Consider the following 21,636-nt stretch of genomic DNA (forward strand, 5'->3'; position numbering starts at 1 on the left):
CAATTAAGGTATTTAGAAGGGAGAATATGATGGCTTGGAGGCATTAAAAACTTATTTCAGAATAATTTTTCTTTCTCGAAACCTAACTAATCTATTTTTTTTTGTAATAAAAAAAATTTCCCCCTTGCTTGTTTTCCTTTCTCCACGAAAATTTCTTTCAACTGTTGTTGGTCTCTGAATACCACTTTTAATTGTATTGCTGCTTTATTTCTAGACCTGTAGCTGATACATATATGACTAAATATGCTGAGTGAATATCCATGATGTTTTGCAGTTTCCTTGTCAATAGGGCTCAATCACTATTATTTTTTAGCTGTTTCTTCTATTTTACGGAGGATGTTCATTAAATTGCCATTGCTTAATTTTTTGATGTAATTTAATATAATAAAAGTTATTTAATTTTTTACACAAAATAACCATTATTTTTCAGGTCATCCTTTTTTTCAATAATTTTCTAACAGCCAACTGCTGGAGCCTTTTCGTTTCTAAAAACTTAAAACGACTTAGGTTTTTCAGATACATTCCCAAAGAGGCCAGTTTAACAGCTTTTTGGATTGTTAAAGCTTTACTGGTTGGGTTTTGCTCGTTTAAATGATACTCGCGGAGTTGCTTTGTATTTGTTTCTTTATATAGTTTGTTTTAGGTTTTAGTTTGCTTTGGTTAGTATCCCATAGTGCTTTCTGAAATCTCTCTAAGACGTTGTTGTGAGTTTTTTATATTTTAATGAATTTTCAGTTGGCAATACATGTAGAGTTAGCAATATATATAGGGTAATATGCATCAAGCACCCTAAAATATTTAGTGCGATTTTTAAAGTATGTTTTAGTGCAATTGTAGACTTAGTAATTTAGGAAACTGGATGCACACAGACAAAAAAAAACTTTAATATGTTAGATGCACTTAAACATATACTTTAGATGCTACAAGTATCAAAATATAACTTAAGATTTTGAACGCACTTGAAAAAATATTTCAAGATGTTGAATGTGTCATAAAATACTATACAATACTGAATATATGCACCTAAAACTTTTTTTTTCGTAATATTGGATGCACCTTATCCTATGTATATTCAGGTGCCTTTCTAGTGTCATCCCCCCTAAATTGTAACAACCTGTCGTATTCCCCACAAAAAATTTTGGCTGCCAATAGAAATTTGCCTATGTGCATGCTTTTGACCGGGATACCTAGTGGCACCACACTCATAAGTCATAGTCCATTTACTTTTCCAATTTTTTATTGAGGGGAAAAAGGGAGCAAACGTTACTTTAGACACGATTAATGCTTCGTAATCTGATTTATATTGCACAAGAAAAAACATGTAGCTTATAAAATTGATTTATAAGCATAATTAATTTTAGGCTAAAATGTATATTTAGTCTTTTAACTTGGTATAAGATTTCAATTTGGTCATTTAACTTTTAAAAACATACATTTGGTCCTTTAACCCTAGAATGATTAGGCTTCAGTGATGATTTTTTATACCAATTATGGATGTTTTGAAAATTAAATTTAATATGTTAACATTTAAGAATATTTTATCAACGTTTAAGATTTTAATGTCATTTTTTTAAAAAAAATTTTAGAGTTAAAAGACTAAAAGTATACTTTTTAAAGTTAAAAAACTAAATTGAAACCTTGTACAAAATTAAATGACCAAATGTACAATTTAGCCTTAATTTTAAACTAGGTTGTTTGGATAATTTTTATAAAATTGTCATTGAAAAACAGATAATAGTAACTTATGAGATAATCATGATTTCAAGTTGATAATTGATTTTTTAGTCATCCGTTTTGCATTAGACGTGTGGCCTCGTCCCTCGTGGGCAATGAATTCCATCTTCATTATTTAACTATATATGTTTATACATTTTTAACGAAATGAGTTCTCAGTTTCTCATTGTCTTTCAAAATTAGCTTTTCAATAATTCCAATGTAAAAGACAAGGAAATATTAAGTTTTATATATTTATTTGATCCTAGTGGCCAATATGATGAATCTACTTAATGGGTTGAGTGTCTGCTTGTTAGAGATAAGGCGCAACAAATGTGGGCTTTATCATACAGAGCACTTTAATGAGGACCACCACTTATGCTTAAGCAGTACTCTTTTGAAACTTAATATCCACTTGGATATGTTACTTTAATCTTTAATATAAGATCCAGTTGAGGTAACTATTTTTTGTCAAAAAAAATTGATATAATTATAGCATATGTTGCATATGATATTTTTAAAATACTTATATATATCATTAGATTATGTATCAATTTATAAGTAAGACAAATTAGTTTTATAAAAAATAAGCATACATACTTTAAAATAATTTAGTAACTTTCTTAATCTTTCCAAATTAATCAAATGGGTCTTATATTAATAACCCAAGCTAGTATATCTTTTCAACTTCACCCTTTATTAAAATTAATATCCACAATAAAGGGTTCTACTATAATTAAAATATTGCAGTGCAATAAAATAGGGCAACACTATTAAATTTTTGTATGTTCTATATTCACTACAAAAAAATTGACTTTCAGCGGCGACTTAGTACAAAAGTTGCCGCCGAAAGTTTTTTGCGGCGACAAGTCGCCGCTGAAAAGTCATTGCCATAGCAACCGTGGCTGAAAACTTTCAGTGGCGATTAAAAAGGTCGCCGCTAAAAGATACTTTCCGCAGCGACTTTTAGAAGTTTCGGCAGCGACTAGTGTCGCCGTTGAAAACACTTTTAGCGGCAACATTTGTCGCTGCCAAAAAGTCTTTCAGCGGTGACAAACAAGTCGCCGCAAAAAACACTTTCGGCGGCGACACTCTTGTCGCCACTGAAAGACTTTTTAGCGGCGACAAATGTCGCCGCCGAAAGTGTTTTCTGCGGCGACTTTTTTGTCGCCGCTGAAAGTAATGCCTAAGAAGAATTGGCTTTACCAATGCCACGTTATTGTCTCCGGCCGCCACGTCATCACCGTCGACCTCCACGTCATCGCCATCGGTGGCCACATCATCACTGCCGACCGCCACATCATTACTAGCCACCTCCACGTCATTGCCACATCACTCCTCCTCGCCACGTCATCGTCCAAATATTTTCACCTTAAATGTGTCTTCTTCCAGGTTCAAACTCGTGGCCGCCTCCTTTCGTGTCCAACCTTCTTGCCGCTGAGCCAGATTGAATTTGTTTATTAATATTGTAAAATAAAATATATATTATTATATTATACTTTCAGCGGTGACAAAAAAAGTCGCCGCTGAAAGTCTTGGTTTCAATGGTGAACTTTCGGCGGCGACAAAAAAAGTCGCCGCTGAAAGTCTTGGTTTTAATGGTGAACTTTCAGTGGCGACAAAAAAAGTCGCCGCTGAAGGTCCACTTTCGGCGGCGACAAAAAAAGTCATCGTTGAAAGTCTTGGTTTCAATGGCGAACTTTCAGCGGCAACAAAAAAAGTCACCACTGAAGGTCCACTTTCAGAGGCGACACTTTTGTCGCCGCTGAAAGTCTTGGTTTCAATGGCGAACTTTTAGCGGCGACTAAAAAGTGGCCGCTGAAAGTCCACTTTCGGCGGCAACAAAAAAAGTCACCGCTGAAGGTCCATTTTCGGCGGCGACACTTTTGTCGCTGCTGAAAGTCTTGGTTTCAATGGCGAACTTTCAGCGGCGACATTTTTGTCGCCGCTGAAAGTCTTAGTTTCAGCGGCGACTTTTTTAGTCGCCGCTGAAAGTCGTTGCCTAAAGTCTGTTTTTTTGTAGTGATTTTAGATCAAGTAGAGCTTTATAACTTTGCCTTATAATTAAAATATGAGAGACTATTAATTAATTATTGTCATTCTCAATAGTTATAGTATATTTTAAATTTGATTAATAGATATATAAAGATAAAACCCTAACAGATCTTCTTAATCATCAAGTTGTTTAAGTTCATGAAGTGTTGGGAAAACAATAATGATGAGTTCCTGTTGCTGTTGAAAGTTAAGCAACAAAAAAAAACAAAAAAGAAAAGAAAAGAAAAAGAAGTGAAACACCGTCAATTTTAAAAACAAAAAATTTAACAGGTCCAAGCATCATACTTTATATCCCTTGAAGCAATATTGGTTAGGTTTGTGCATGTCTATCGCAAAATATTATTATTGTATACTGACAAATTATTGCCTGCAAGGCCAACCCATGCTATAAGAAGGCCTGTATCATCAACCAGAACATACCAAGCCTCAGATAGTCTCCATTTACAGCCACCAACTCAACCGCCGAGCTAATATTCCGTCTTTGAACATATTCCTAGCTGATTCAAAACTTCAACCAACAACATGTTTGAAAGAGATTCCGCTAAGATGCCAGCATTATTCTTCTGTGTAGCTTTATTTGCATCTGCTGCTGCTGGAGATAGCGAAGCAGAAGCTCTGTTGAAGTGGAGAGATGGCTTTAAAAGCAAAGACACCTTGTCGTCTTGGAAGAATGATACCAATCCTTGCAGAGATTTGTGGAGGGGAGTTTCTTGTGATGAATCCATGTCTGTGATCAACATAAGTCTCTCAAATCATAGCCTTCAAGGTACACTTTTCGGTCTCAACTTCACTGCCTTTCCTAATCTCCTCTATTTCAACATAAGTTACAACCAATTTTATGGATCCATTCCCCCCAAAATTGGTAATTTGTCCAGAATTTTGATGTCGAGTGTGTCAGATAATCCATTAATTAGGGGTCCCATTCCTCTTGAAATCTGGAACCTAACCACTCTAAATCGTCTTGATCTTAGTGCATGTAGTATCACAGCACCAATTCCCCAAGAAATTGGGAATTTGAGAAATTTGAGCCTCCTATATCTTGGAAGAAGTTCCTTTTCTGGTCCCATTCCTGAAGAGATTGGAATGCTAAGCAATCTTGTAGACCTTCGTTTGCAAAACAACTCTCTATTAGGGAGAATCCCATCATCAATTGGAAATTTGACCAAGTTACAAACACTTTTTCTTTACGGGAACAATCTCTGGGGTCCTATTCCTACTGAATTATGGAGTCTCTATTCTCTCATTAGTATTCAATTATATAGCAATGGATTTTTTGGGCCAATCTCTCCCTTTATTGGAAACCTAACAAATCTTGGAGACTTAGTCTTAGCTGATTACAGACTTTCTGGTGTAATTCCTCCATCCATTGGTAACATGATCAATTTAAAGCAACTCTTTCTACAAAATAACAGTCTTTCAAGACATATTCCTTCCACCATAGGAAACATGACAGAGCTCGACACTCTGGGATTGATGATGAATAATCTTGGTGGTCAACTTCCACAAGAAATGAATAACTTAAGTTGGTATAATTTACAACTGGGTGGTAATCATTTCCATGGCCATTTGCCACAACAGATTTGTCAAGATAAGAGATTATATAGGTTTGTTGCCAGAGGTAACCAATTCACTGGTCCTATTCCAACTAGTTTGAAGAATTGTCCAAGTCTAGAAAGACTCATGCTTCAGAATAACCAATTAATTGATAATATCACAGATGCTTTTGGAGTATATCCTCGTTTGGACTATATTGATCTAAGTGGAAATCAATTGTACGGCCACCTTTCATTTAGGTGGGGAGAGTGTCTAAATCTCACGCAATTGGTTATTCACAGTAACAAGCTTTCTGGCAATATACCACCAAAACTAGGAGAGGTAACTAAGCTTGGTTTACTTAATCTGTCTTCAAATCTTTTGTCTAGACAAATTCCAAAACAACTTGGGAAGTTGACCATGTTGACAAAACTATCTTTGACCCACAATAACTTCTCTGGTAGCATCCCCTCAAATATAAGACCACTTAATCGGCTTGAAACTTTGGAGCTGGCAGCAAATAATTTCAATGGCACAATCACAAAAGAGCTTGGGGAATTAAAACGCTTAAAGTTCTTGAACTTGAGCAAAAACAAATTTGATAAAAGCATTCCCCTTGAGTTTGGTCAACTCTAACATCTTGAACAACTTGATCTCAGTGACAATTTGTTAGCTGGAAAAATACCAGCAAGACTTGGAATGTTACCTGCATTGCAAGTATTGAACCTCTCACATAATAATCTCAATGGCACCATTCCTTCCACTTTCAGTGGATCAATGTCAGCTTTGTCTACAGTTGACATATCATACAATCAATTAGAAGGCCTCATTCCAAATAACCCATCCTTTCACAACATTGATGCATTGAGAAATAATAAAGCCTTGTGTGGTAATGTCAGTGGTTTAAGTCCCTGTGATAATTTTCAAACAAATGGATGTGGCGATAAGATTAAAAAGTTCCTGACAATATTCCTTCCATTGGCCATACTCCTATTATTAATTGTTAGAGCATCTTTCATTTTTGCTCGAATAGCAAGAAAAGCCGAAAGCAAAGACAGAGAAGGTTCACCAAAAGATGTTTATTTTGTATGGAGTCTTGATAGAGAAATAATGTATGAAAATATTATTGAAGCCACAAACGGATTTGATGAAAAATATCTGGTCGGGAGAGGGGGCCAAGGAAGTGTTTATAGGGTTGAGTTGCCTACAGGTGACGTTGTTGCTGTAAAGAAGCTTCATTCAATGCCAAGTGGGGAAATTTCAAACAAGAAAGCTTTCACAAGTGAGATTCGAGCTTTGACAGAAATCAAGCATCGTAACATTGTGAAACTGTATGGGTTTTATTCCAATTCACAATTCTCTATTTTGGTTTATGAGTTCTTGGAAGGTGGCAGCTTGGATATCATACTAAAGAATCTGAAACAAGCCACTAAGTTTCAGTGGAATAAGAGGATGAATCACTACTAGAAAAAAGACTTTTAATATTGCAAACTAACAGTGGTTCAGCAGAAAAACGAAGTGGTAAAAAATGCAATGGCATTTTTGTAAATAAGCTGAAGAGGGAATGACTTTCCACGGCGGTTTTCCTAAAAACCGCCGTGGAAAGTGTGTTCAAACCCCCGTGGCCGCTCGACTCTCTTCACTTTCTTTTGCTTTCTTTCTCATTTCTTCAGTGCGCCGTGGTCCCCCTCTGCCCCACCACCGTGAAACTGCCATTACCGGCCATTCCCGCCACTATCCCACCGTTTAAACTCCTCCATTGAGCTCTGGGAGCCTTGCCGCCGTGCGCCGTAGTCCGCCGTGGTCGACCACCTGCCATTTCCGTCCATTCTTGCTCAGCCGTGGCCGACCGCCTGCCATTTCTGTCCGTTCTTGCTCAGCCGTGGTCCACCACCGAAAACCGGTCCTACCCCCCACTATCTAACCGAAAACCGGTGCGTTGCCGCTGTCCGCCGCTGTCCGTCACTGCCTCACTTCGTGTTTGAAGCTTCTCTGCTCTGTGAGTATCCTCTTCTTTCATTCTTTTCAATTTTTCTTGGTTTGTTGAATGTTTTAGCCATGAAAATCTGTTATATATGAAATGGGGTTGTTAGTTTTACATTGTGGTTGGCTTGTATTGTTCATTTTGCATTTTTTATGTGGTTGAACCATTGATTGGTGTTAATTGGTAGGCATTAGATGTGAGAAAACCTTAATTCCTTTTTATATACTGTATTAGAAATATGTTTAAATGTTTAGAGTTGATTAGTTGTGAAGTTTTTAAATTTTTTTATAATTTTTTGATATTTATTTCGAATTTTTGATAATTTTTTTGTAATAAATATAAGAATTTAGTGATAAATAATCTGTTAGTTATTTTGTGTTTTTTTCCTTCGTTATGAATGTTGATTGATAGTAAAGTATTGTTTAAATAATCTGTAGAACAATGGATCATAGTTGGATGAAAGCTAAGAGAATTAGCAAGGAATATGAGGATGGGGTTGAAAAGTTTCTTGAGTTTGCTCAGAGAAATGCCCCTAGTAAAGGAGATGGATTGTACTATTGTCCTTGTGTCAAATGTTTAAACAATAGTCGACGGAGTATTTCTGAGATAAAAGAGCATCTTATCTGTGATGGGATAAATTTGAGGTATACAAATTGGATATGGCATGGAGAAATTAGAAAGACTACACTGTCTGTAAATGAGAAGGTTGTGAATGAAGACTTTGGTGATCGAATTTCGGATATGTTTCATGATATAAGGTTTGAATCCTCTACACAGTTTTCTTCCACCTTTGAAACTTTGTGTAGTGATACAGAGACACCTTTATACCCGGGGTGCAAAGATGATTACACAAGATTGACAACCGTATTGAAACTGATGAATTTGAAGGCAAGAAATGGTTGGACCGATGCTAGTTTTACGGAATTGCTTGAATTGCTGAGTGATATTCTTCCCAAAGGGAATTCACTTCCGAAATGAATGTATGAGGCAAAAAAGATTTTGTGTCCGATGGGTTTGGAATATGAGAAGATACATGCGTGTCCTAATGACTGCATATTATTCAGAAATGATTATGAAGAGTTGAATAAGTGCCCTAAATGTGGGACTTCAAGATACAAAATGAAGAAAGATGATGGTGATTATAATGAGATGACCAAAGGTTCTCCTTTAAAGGTTCTGTGGTATCTTCCAATAATACCACGATTTAAGCGTCTATTTGCTAATGCCACAGATGCAAAGAACTTGAGATGGCATTTTGATGAGAAAATATGTGATGGAAAGCTTCGTCACCTAGCAGATTCTCTTCAGTGGAAAACAATAGATCAAAAATTTCCTCAATTTGGTGGCGAGCCAAGAAACCTTCGGCTAGGACTTTGTACGGATGGAATTAACCCATATGGTAATCTTAGTAGCACACACAGTGCTTGGCCAGTGCTCCTCGTAATTTACAACTTGCCTCCTTGGTTATGTATGAAAAGAAAGTATATCATGCTATCTTTGATGATCTCGGGGCCAAAACAACCGGGAAACGATATTGATGTGTATTTGGCACCTTTGATTGAGGATCTGAAGAAATTATGGGAGGAAGGTGTTGATGTGTTTGATGCATATAAACAAGAGACCTTCAATTTACGTGCCATGATCTTCACCATGATAAATGACTTTCCAGCATATGGAAATTTGTCTGGATACAGTGTTAAGAGGCATAAAGCATGCCCGATATGTGAAGAAGGCACCCACTATATGCAACTTAAACATGGCAGGAAGACAGTATATCTTGGTCACAGAAGGTTTCTTAGTCGGTATCACCCTTACCGTAGATTGAAAAAGGCATTTAATGGCTCACAAGGATATGAAATGGCTCCAAGACCATTAACTGGAGAAGAAGTTTATCAGCGGGTGGAGGGAATTAATGTGGTCTTCGGTAAGAAGAAGAAGAAGAAGACTGCCAGTGAGAGAAATATATGGAAAAAAAGATCTGTCTTTTTTGATCTTCCATATTGGCGAAGTCTTGATGTGAGGCATAGTCTAGACGTGATGCATGTGGAGAAGAATGTATGTGAGAGTCTTGTTGGTACACTTTTGCATATAAGTGGAAAGACTAAAGATGGAATCAATACAAGACGAGACTTAGTCGAAATTGGAATAAGAAATGTCCTTCACCCACAAGAAAGAGATGGTAAGAGGGCTTATTTACATCCAGCTGCGCACACATTATCAAAAGAAGAGAAAAGAAGTTTCTGTGGTTTTGTCAATACTATTAAGGTGCCACAAGGTTATTCTTCTAATTTAAGCAAACTTGTTTCAATGCAAGATTTGAAGATAACGGGAATGAAGTCTCATGATTGTCATGTGTTGATGTAACAATTACTTCCACTTGCTATTCGAGGCATTATGAAAACCGATGTGAGAAATACTATTACAAGACTTTGTATGTTTTTTAGTGCCATTTGCAGCAAAGTCATTGATCCTGCTAAGTTGGATGAATTAGAAAATGAAGGTTATGTGATCCTCTCTCAATTGGAAATGCATTTTCCTCCATCATTTTTTGATATTATGGTCCACTTGATAGCTCATCTTGTGCGAGAGATAAGACTTTGTGGCCCTGTGTGTTTAAGATGGATGTATCCTTTTGAGAGATACATGAAAATCCTAAAAGGGTACTCTAAGAATCCTTATCGGCCTAAGGCATCAATTGTTGAGAGATATGTAGCTGAGGAGGCAGCTGAGTTTTGTAACGCATATCTTGACAGGGTAAAGGCAGTTGGTCTTCCTCAATCTTGACATGATCAAGGGAGAAGAAGCAAGGGAACACGGGGTGTCATAGTGAGGTCTATGTCAAGAGAAGTTGTAATGCAGGCACATCTATACATTTTAAACAACACGGATGAAGTTTTGCCGTACTTAAATGCTCACAAGAATATGCTGAGGAACTTGAATCCAAGAAAGAGTGACATGCAACTAGCTAATGAACATAATAAGTCATTTGCAGAGTGGTTCAAGCGAGAAGTGTTAAAAGATGGCAATCCTTCTGAGACAATACAAAGGCTAGCTGCAGGGCCTTCTTTTGAGGTTTTGTCTTGGGGTGGATATGATATAAATGGTTATTCTTTTTACACAAAAACCCAAGACGATAAGAGTACTATGCAAAATAGTAGGGTGATGGTAGTAGCGGAAGCCATGCATTTTGCTAGTTCTAAAGACAGAAACCCAATGTTGGCGGCAATGTCCTATTATGGAATAATAGAAGAGATATGGGAGGTTAGTTATACCAAGTTTAAAGTTCCCGTCTTCAAATGTAAGTGGGTTAATAGTAATGCTGTGCAAGTGGATGAAGAATTTGGATTTGTTTCGGTCGATCTTGAGAGGTTTGGATACGGAGACGAGCTATTTATTTTGGCAAGTCAAGCAAAACAAGTGTTCTTCGTTTCCGATCTAGCAAAAAAGAAATTGTCTATCGTGCTTCAAGGTAAAAGGCAAGGAGTTGGTGGAGATGATGGTGACTTAGAGCTTAATCTTGATGAAACCCTGCCTTTCACAGCTACTCGACCTAAAGCAGTTGAATTAGATTTGGTAGATGATGACTATGCTGTTAGAGATGATCATTGTGAAGGAATTTGGGAGGATAATCGTTGTAAGCCTCAAATGAATTTTTTGATATTTTTTTTGCTAAATATACTTAATAATATAATATTTTATATTAACTTGATATTTTTTATTCTTACATTTATTAATTCCTTGTTCTTTAAACAGGAAATGGACGGATCCGGTCAACAGGGTTCTGGTGATGACAACTCTTCTTTTACTAGCCAGAGAAAGGGTAGAGGGCCAACCCATATGAGGCATTTAGCTTTACGTGATGAGAGCACACAGCCTATGAGGATTACAGTGGAGTTTGATGATGATCTGAAGCCTATAGGAAAGGATGGGGCTCAATTTACTAGTTATGTGGGTTATCTCGCACGCAGTAAAATTAGCATTGATATTCCTAACTGGAAGAAGGTGGACAAAGATTTGAAGAAAAACCTTTGGGAGGATATATTGGTATATTGTGCATTGTTTTCTCTACTTGTTTCAATTATAGTTATTTATTTACTTTATAACTCTATGCTATTATTGTATTGCATGCAGCTGACATTTGATATTCCTACCACTAAACAAATGAGAGACCGTCTGTTGAAGCAAATTGCTGAACGGTGGAGGGATTTTAAGTCTATGCTTACAACACATTATATTAATGGAAAAAGAAAGGGTGAGCATCCTAAGGAACGATATGTATTTATTAGTGAAGAGGCATGGGAGAATTTTGTGAAGCAATGTGAAGACCCTGCATTTCAGGTTTGGTTTCTTCAAACTTATTTTTTAATCAGGTCATATTTTATTTAACTAAACTAATTTTGTCGATTTGGTTTCATTGTCATAGGCATTGAGTCAGAAGAACAAACAAATATCTAAGCAGAATGTATACCCATATACCATGTCTCGTGCAGGGTATAGTGGGTTGGAAAGAAGTATGATGGAGGACCGACTGAAGAATGCACAGATGGCTGCTGCTTCAGATCCTACTGGCTACATGCCATCTATTGAGCGTCCTTCTCGCCAAGAAAAATGGAAGGCGGCGAGGATTAAAAAGGGTTAATACATTACTCCACAGTCTGCTGCTGTTGCTGAGAGGATTGTAAGTAATATTTAAGAATTATGCTTCATTAATTGTTTTTTTCAATTATCTTAAATTGAATTTATTGTTGTAATGATATAAGATACACTTGAGGAGCAATTATCTCAAGGTACATTCATCCCTCAAGGACGGATGGATATCTTGGCCACTGCTATTGGAAAGGCTAACCATCCCGGAAGAGTCCGAGGGGCCCCTAAAGGGATTGGTATTAAAGAATTTTTTGGCTCTGTTTCACGAAGAAGCACCAGATTATCCTCCGCTAACATGGTATCTAAAGAGGAGCTCGACCAACGACTACAAGAAGAAACAGAGAGAGTTCGAGCTGAACTAAGTCAACAACACATGGCAGAGATGCAAAAGATACGTGATGAATTCGATGCCAAGTTTCAACAGACTTTGATGATGATGGGTATGAGCGGATTCCAAATGCCCCGAGTATCTGAACCTTCCCAGGTAATAATCACACATCTTTTTAAATCTTCTAAAGATTCATTTAATCCATTTAAACTTATTTAATGTTTCTTAACTAATTTCATATTATGTTTCAGGGTTCACCTGTGATAAAAAGCGGAAAAGGCAGTAATAATCAGACACAGCCACTGACAGTGTCTGACCCTGACCCTAGCCCTGACCCTGTCGAAGACAATGGGATGCCGTGTTCTCTCTATGTGGATTATGAAAATTCACCTGTTCATGTTGCTAGTGGTCGAGCATTCATGGGCACAACGATTCACGGCAACAAAATTCCGAGCAATCAAGCAAGGGTGATAGTGGAGAGGATTGTTCGTGGTGTTTTCCTTACCTTTCAACGTCGCCTTTAACAACTTCGCCTTCAAAACCGCCGTTAAAAGCCACTTTTAACCTCCGTTAAAAGCCTTTTTTCTGGTAGTGAATGTTATTAGAGGTGTGGCCAATGCATGATTCCATATGCATCACGGTTGTTCAATTCCTATTGTTCATCGTGACATATCAAGCAAGAATATTCTTCTAAGTTCTGACTATGAAGAAGCTTGCATCATTGACTTTGGAACAGCAAAGTTTTTGAATCCTAGCTCAAACAATATGACCACATTTGCTGGCACATTTGGGTACGCTGCACCAGGTAAGACTACCTTTTTGCCTCTTCTTTCCAAAGTATTAATCTTTGCTATATTATGGTTATGTATAACATTAAATCTTATTGCAGAGGTTGCTTTCATTATGAAAGCAAACGAGAAATGTGATGTTTATAGCTTTGGAGTGTTGACTTTAGAAATCATTATGGGTACACATCCTGCGGAGCTTATTTCATCTTTGGCAGAAAATTCAACCAATAATGATTTGTTGTTAAGTAATATGTTGGACCCCCGACTTTCTCCACTCACAAAACCAATCCTAGATGATGTGATCTTAGCTGCAAAAATAGCTCTTTCTTGCTTGAAAGAGACTCCTGAATCTCGTCCAACCATGGAACAAGTGGCTAGGGAGCTTGCAAGGACACCAAAATCCTATTCAGAGGATCAATTTCACACCATCACAATTGTACAACTAATGAGGGATTGAACATGATTTGGAAGTGTGTCTGCTTGCATAAAGTGTTGTTCTTGACGTTTTAACGTAAATTTTCTAAGCTTGTGATGATTTTTGTATCACATGTATGATCGGTTTGGAACTTGTATAAAACTGAAGTGAATGTTTGGTTTCAGCATTATCGTTTCAACTCTTGTAACGTAATATAATGAGTAGCTATGATCATTTTATGCCAGATTTATGTCTTTTATTACTTCAATCAAAAGTTAAAAAGTAAAATCACTTACATGGACTAATACATCGCATGCTTTTTTTTTTTTTTTTAACAGGGAATATAAAGTTTTTGAAATATTACACTCAACTGGAGAAGCAGTACAGTAATATAGCACGATGAATGTTCAGCTTCTTATTTTAATATACATATCTATTATGTATATTTCACTGGATGAGTTGTGTTTTGACATTAACTCTTAAATAAAATATATGAAAAGTTAATCATTTGGTCCTTCAATTTTCAACTCATTTAAAACTCAGTTCTTATTTTTGCTATTAATTTAATATTCAACTTAATTAATCGGTAAAATCCATCGAAATTAATCCAAACCCTCTCTTATAATGTGCTAAAATATTTACTCAAGTAACATTCACATTTCCTATCATACTTGAAATCATTTGCATTAATCACACTAAATTGAGTTATCATGAATTGTAAATAACATGAATATAATTTTATCTGAGGGTTTGTTTGATGCCCAGAATGAAAGATGTGAATGAAAATGGAAAAGAAACAATGAAAGGAAAGGGATGGAATAAATTATATTTTGCTCACAGTATGAAAGGAAATACAAATATGTACTTTTTCATTTTTTAATTTAACATAATGAATGAAAAGAGATAAGTATTAATTGAGTCACTTCTTCTCTTGAAGTTATGCATGCTTTAATCATCAAGAGGAAAAATAAAAAGTTATGTTTAACTTCTTCTCTCCCTCCTTTCCTTATTTTCAATGAAGTAGTGGAACTCTTCCAAAAGATAAGAGCTGTGTTGCAGGAGCTGTGTTGCAGGAAAAGTAGTCGTCATTATTGAATTGCCAAGTTGCTTAACAGTGGACATATACACACAAACGCACACGTATGATTATATGCTTAGTGGGGAGACCCACAACTTATCGAGTTAAGAACCATAACAACCCACCTTTTGATTCCATTTTTATTTATCAAGATCGATCTGAGGATTATCTTTACCTAGTTTGTTTTTATCTCTCCAAGATTTATAACCATCACTACTGGACATGTTCAATTTTTTTTTTCTTGCAATTTTTTGTTTTGTATTTGTAATGCTAGTCAATAGTTTACCTGTTTACCTTCTTGTTTTGTTCTGTTTTTATCAAAGCTACATATATGTGTGTGTGAGCGTGCGTGTCTCTATATATATATATATATATATATATATTGCAGAGAGATGAAGTGTATTTAAGTGGAAATAATAGGTATGATACCCATTACCCAATACACTAAATGTGACAAAATTTATAGATTTAAGCATACGGATATAACATACTCCTCTGGTTCTATTTATAGGATGTTTTCAGGATGTTTCATATAGACTAAAAAAAATCTTAATAACTCTCCCTTAAAATAAAATAGCTTTCTAAATTTATCTTTATTTAATATACACACATTTAAAGAAATAACTATCTATCCTATAATAAACAAAAAATAAAATAATATATTCAAGCTAAAAATTTAGTGAGGTGTGACTTATAAGTAGAACCAAGAAAAACCTTGTATTTTATAAATAGGATCAGAGTATAGCATAAGTTAACTCTTGAAAAATGATCAGCAGCATAAAAGAACACTGAATTTTAGACTATCATTTTCCGCAATGAAGAGCACCTTCTTTTGAGATAAGGTGGTGGGGTAATTTTGCTCCAAGAATGGGCTACATCTTATTCATCCTTGTCCATTTCAAACGGTTATTTCTTCATCTTTAGACGTTTAGATCTTTACTTTTCAAACTAGATTGCTTTAGAAAGGAAAAACGGAACAATATAAGCGACGGAAAAAAAAAAAAATCCCAAGTTTCACACTCCCCGTAAAGCGATTTTTCTTCATCTTTTATCACAACATTATGACTTCATGATATTCTGGAAACAATTTTTTGTTTTTTTGTTTTTTTTTTTTGTGTTTTTTGCTTTTTGGCCTTTTTTTTTTGGTTTTTTGCTTTTAGACATGCTGGGCGTATTAGACTTTAGGATTTATAAGTGATTACAGATATTGACAGAGAAAGAAATTATCAAAATTAAAGCAAATTAGACTTTTCCAGCTCATTGACATGACTTATGTCATCTCAATTTGGAAAATATTCAAAAGGAGTAAAAGAAATTAAATACTGTCTACCAATGACGTAATGGGTGGGGGTGATGAGTGTTGAAACCTAATATGAACAGAAAAAAATCATGTTCGAAGAGCTTTCTCAATAATTGGACCGGCGGGACTCAAATTGGGTTTGTTCGGTAACGAATAATTTATTGTCACTAAAAAAAATGAAATTAAATCATGTGTATATATATAATTATTATTATTATTTAGCTCTTCCCTGCCAACAACCAGAGACTGGAAGAGAAAGATCTAGCGAGAGAAACAATGAAGTGCGAATCGCTCATAAGTCATATCAAAGAAATTCATTGAGTCATATTTTTATAAAAATTAATTAGAGCGCCATCAATGTAGTTTATGTTCATTTTGGGTGTTTAATTAGGTTTAGATATATGTGCCATTAGATGTAAATATTGGTTTTATTGATTTAACGAGAGATTGTATGTACACGTTTTGTCTGCTTATTAAACCTGAGCACTGAGGATCTGAACTGAGGCATTTTATTTTATACGATTTTGTGCTTATGATTTATCTTTTAAAATGTAAACAGAGATTACGGTGAAAAACTCTAAGTGAAAATCATTGAAAGAGGTGTCGGATATTTTCTAAAGTGGAAAATACGACAAAAATAGATTTGTTACGCCCAAAAGCTCCACCGACGCTAACTCAATGTGAATTATGTTCGGTGGTACAACTTCACGTGACTCAAAAGTCCTTTCTTAGCTTTTTTTTTTTTGGCCGCCACTCATATATATATATAGATATATAAAAATTTATATATAGTGTGTTGGTGTCTCATGACTCAAAGACCTCCTATAAATTAATAATTCCCTTCTTTATCAAAAGCTTTAGTTGTTTATTTAGTTGGCTTTTTTTTTATTCAACAAACGTACCTGGAACAAGGCAATGGACGATGGGGCTGCAAATCCCTCATTTATACTCTAAAACAATGTCTGATTCGTCCAAAATGTACCCCCTCCCAAAAAAAAAAAAAAAAAGAGAGAAGGAAACGAAAAAGCGCACTGTACCTTATGATCGTGTTCATTTTAAGGCAATACGTTTTCATATTTTCTTTTGATCATGAAGCACTGTTATGCGTGCTAAACATTGCTCTGCTATTTCGTAAATGCTAGTACATAAGTGATGGCACAATATTTTGAAACATTAAAAACCCAAATTTAAGGAAAAATTTCTACTAAGGATCATAGTTGGCAATTAATTTCAGTCAGTCTCCAAAAAATTCTTAAATTTCACTGAAAGATTCTAAAATTTCATTGAAAGACCCAGGGGATAAATTGAAATTAATTGCACAACCTATTTTACAGAAATGCTTTGCAAAATGTCAGCTGCTAAAAATGAAGAAGAAAGAGGGAAAAAGGAGAATTTGGTGTGTGAGGTAAACTGTTTTTCCCAAAATTTTCATTCTGTTGAATTGACTTATTAAGTATAGTTGGGTTGTGATAGTTGAATAATATAAAAATGAGTGTTTAAATGCATGGATAAGTAGGTAGTGAGGGAGAAAAAAATATGATATTGCTTTTAAGTTTAGAGAGATATTATTATCTTCTTCTTCTTTGAAGTTAATAAACATGAGGTGTTAGTGATTTTTGAAAAGAGGGTGAGAACGGGTGAACACTGATTGAAATACGTTGTTGAAGGAACTTATAGAGGGAGAACTGAAAGGAAAATGGGTGAATGTGCTGAAATGGGTGATATGAAAGCTAAATGTGCAAAGAAATGGTAACTTGCAGTTGTGAAAATACATATTCAGATTGTAAATTTGCAAGTTAGAATTGTGTAGGAAAATGGCAATTTAATGTTATGAAAACCTGTATTTTTGTGGTAAAACTACAAATTTCTGTTGTTAAAGTATACTGTCTATTATTATTGAAAGTTGATTGAAATTGATAGTTGAATTATGTGCAGCAACGGATTATAAATGGCTATTGGTGGTGAGAAACAATTATTTTGCATCTTCCATATGGGAGGGGAATTTGTAAAGACTTTAGAAGGAAAATTGGTATATGAAGGGAGTATTATAGGTGGAAGATTGATCAGAGAATGGATGATATATGAAGAACCACAAAGCATAATAGCAAATAATGTTTGGCCAGGCAATGATCAATATAAAATGAAGTATACAGTTAGTTTGGACAGGAAAACATTTTTAGACCTTGTCGATGATATTGAAGCATGACAATTAATTGAGTATAATGACAACAGTGGGCATGTTTATATTTGCAACAATGAGAAAGACTTGACACAAGCGTCACAGTTGGACAGTGCACAAAAGTAAATGGGCAACTTTATTTAGATTTTTTTGTATATGATAAGAGATTGTATAATTTTCATAAATTGAATTGTAAAACTCAGAACTTGTATTTGTAGTAATATATATGCGTATATGGATGATTGGTTTTTACTCTTAGCTCAAGAAAAAATTTATGGTACACTTATGATTCCAGTTGAGACACATGACATTCTTAGGCTAAATTCCATTCGATATGAAGAATACTCGTCAACTATCTTTCTACAACCACCATTGACTACTCGCCATCCTGGAAGGCCTAAAGTTAGGAGGATTGAAACACAATTTCAGGACAAGAAAATGTATTGCTCAAGACTGGGTAAAGGTGGTCACATGAGAAAAAAACTTGTAGTAACTTGAACGATGTGTGACTTGATTGTTGACAATAGTATTTTTTTTGGTTTAATATACAGCTACTTTTATACATGAATAAACACCAATATGTATTTTTTTAGATAGGTTGGGAAAGTAGCTATGACAACCCATTTAGTATATTTGGTGGTGAGTTGTAATCTTTTTTGTATAGTGAATTGATAGTTGAAATATTTCATGACAGTACATGATGACAGGCTATCCCAAGTACTGTGCTGAAATTAGCTGGTAATACTATAAACGTATGAAAGACTTTGTCCACTTGTGAATGGACGTATTTCTGTTGTTAATTAATATATTGATTTTGCAAATTTCCTAATTCCAGTTATAATGCACATATCATTTCCTGTTGCCAATTACGTAAGTCCACTTACGAATACATGAGTTCCTGTTCTAAATTTCCCAACACCTGTTGTAAACTGTCTAAACCTAGTTGTGAACACACTTGACAGACTAACGTGATGGTTAAGTTATACTTGAAAATTTGCACTTGTGAAAACACTTATTCCTCTTATGAATTTCCTAATGCCTGTTGCAAATTGTCTAAGCCTAGTTGTCAACACATTTAACAAACACTAGCATGATGGTTAACAGTACATTGTGAAAATTTGCACTTGCAAAAATGCTAGTTCCTCTTGTGAATTCCCCAACACCTGTTACAAATTGTCTAAACCCAGTTGTGAATATACTTGACAGACTCTAGCATGATGGTTAAGTTATATTTGAAAAATACCACTTGCAAAAACATGAGCCCCTGTTGCAAACTCTGCTATTATTGTTGCAAATTCCCTAATTCCAGTAGTCAACATTTGCAGTCAAAGTATGAAATTTGTGGGGGAAAATATATTGCCATTACTGGACATGTAATAAATATATAATATATAGTTCATTGCACTAAAAATGAAATTGTGGGTAATCTTTATGTATAGAAGTTGACACATCCTTTGCTAATATAAAAGACATCTTGAGCTGATAGATCCCTCTTCAATTTTCTCTTGGTTGTGTCTGTATCTTTGCAAGTAGTTGTACAACAGCTACCGACTATATATTTCTTACATGAGTAATGAGCCACCACAGCAAGTCTGACCTTAGAGAACTGAGTTCTTCCTATTGCACAACATTAAGAACCATCAAACAAGAGACACAGTGGAGTACAAGATTGAAATCTAAAAATAATGCATTCATAGATAAACACTTAATCAACTCATGCTTCTATAAAATAGTTGTTTCCTGCCACTAGTAGCCATTTATAATCTGTTACTGCACATAATTCAACTATCAATTTCAATCAACTTTCAATAATAATAGACAGTATACTTTAACAACAGGAATTTGCAGTTTTACCACAGAAATACGGGTTTTCATAACATTAAATTATCATTTTCCTGCACAATTCCAATTTGTAAACTTACAATCTGAATACGTATTTTCACAACTACAAGTTACTATTTCTCTACAAATTTAGCTATCATATCACCCATTTCAGCACATTCATCCATTTTCCTTTCAGTTGTCCCTCCATAAGTTCCTTCAACAACGTATTACGGTCAGTATTCACCCGTTCTCACCCTCTTTTCAAAAATTACTAACACCTCATGTTTATTAACTTCAAAGAAAGATAATATCTCTCTCTAAACTTAAAAGCAATATCAGATTTTTTTCCCTCCCTCACTACCTACTTATGCATGCATTTAAACACTCATTTCTACATTATTCAACTATCACAACCCAACGATACTCAACAAGTCAGCTCAACAGAACAAAAATTTTGAAAAAAATAGGTTATCTCACACACCAAGTTCTCCTTTTTCTGTCTTTCTTCTTCCTTTTCAACAGATCACATTTTGCAGGGCATTTCTATAAAATGGGTTGTGTAATTAATTTCAGTTTGCCTCCTAGGTCCTTAAGTAAAATTTTTTGGAAGTTATCTGAAATTAATTGCCAACTGTGGTCCTTAGTTAAAAATTTCCCCAAATTTAATTGGGTCTTATAGTACAGAAAATTAGGGAGAAGGACCTACAAGAAGTGATATTTATTAGGAAGGATCTTAAAAAGTGCAATTATTTAGGAGGACCAAATATTAAAATATAATTTTAAAAATACTAAGGTGTTCTTAACCAAATCTCTTATCTTTCGTCTAACCACTAATTTTGAATTTTAAATTAAATCCTTAATTTAATTATTAAATCTTTAATAGCTCATACCGGCACATCTCTCATTCGCATTCCTGTCATTCCTCAACATGGATCCACACCACTAATACTCTTTATTGCCCTATACCAACCGTTGTTAATACATAGTTTGTGTGATTATAAGATCATTAATAATGATAGTAATATTGTGTAGGCTTTTCTGATTGATGCAACGAGTCTTATTACATTTGGAGAATATTTGGAGATTAATTTTGAGATTCCTTAAGTTAATGTGTTAGATAATATTAGTGTCTCAAACATTGGATGATCTATGTGATTTATTAATATTTTTTGTTGTTATTAGTATGTTGTCTTTTTTTGCTATTTCAATTTTTAAACTTCATACTTACAATTATTTGGTTTATAAATTTTTTTTGGGGTTTACAATCAATTGAGCATAGATGGAGTGAGGTTATAGTTTTAGCTAAATGTATTTTATTTGAATAATATTAAATTATGTATTGTTATTAGACTTGAAAATTGAGATCATAAAAATATGGATATAAAAGTAAAATAACAGTGCAAAAATATTTTTATTAATGAAAAATAGGTTGTAAAGTTAGTGGTTAGAGAAAATGTAGGAGATTTAGTTGGGGGTATTTTAGTATTTCTAAAAATGTATATATTGATATTTGGTCCTCCTAAATTATTACACTTTTTCAGATCCTCCCCAATAAATATCATCTTTTCTTGGTCCTTCTCTCTAATTTTCCCTTTATAGTATTATTGCTTAATTAAAGAATAACAAGGAGAATTTAATTATCATCTATTTCAAGCTTATCACAAAATATTAAAGAAATTGAGGAGTTAAAATTTGAATCAAGTTGAAGTAATCAAAAATAGTTATCTTATGCGTAGGATTATATACTTAAATAACTAAACTGAAAGATAAAATAAAATTGTAAATAAGTGTA

The 21,636-nt window shown here is 34.6% G+C and overlaps 1 pseudogene; it reads left to right on the plus strand.

Annotated features, from left to right (window-relative positions):
• Positions 1-4,314: 4,314 nt before the first annotated feature.
• LOC114746903 (MDIS1-interacting receptor like kinase 2-like) lies at positions 4,315-6,768 on the plus strand (annotated as a pseudogene).
• Positions 6,769-21,636: the final 14,868 nt, after the last annotated feature.

Source organism: Neltuma alba, unplaced genomic scaffold (genome assembly GCF_004799145.2).
Source record: "Neltuma alba isolate B1F8T4 unplaced genomic scaffold, ASM479914v2 tig00005136_pilon, whole genome shotgun sequence".
Lineage (NCBI taxonomy): Eukaryota > Viridiplantae > Streptophyta > Magnoliopsida > Fabales > Fabaceae > Neltuma > Neltuma alba.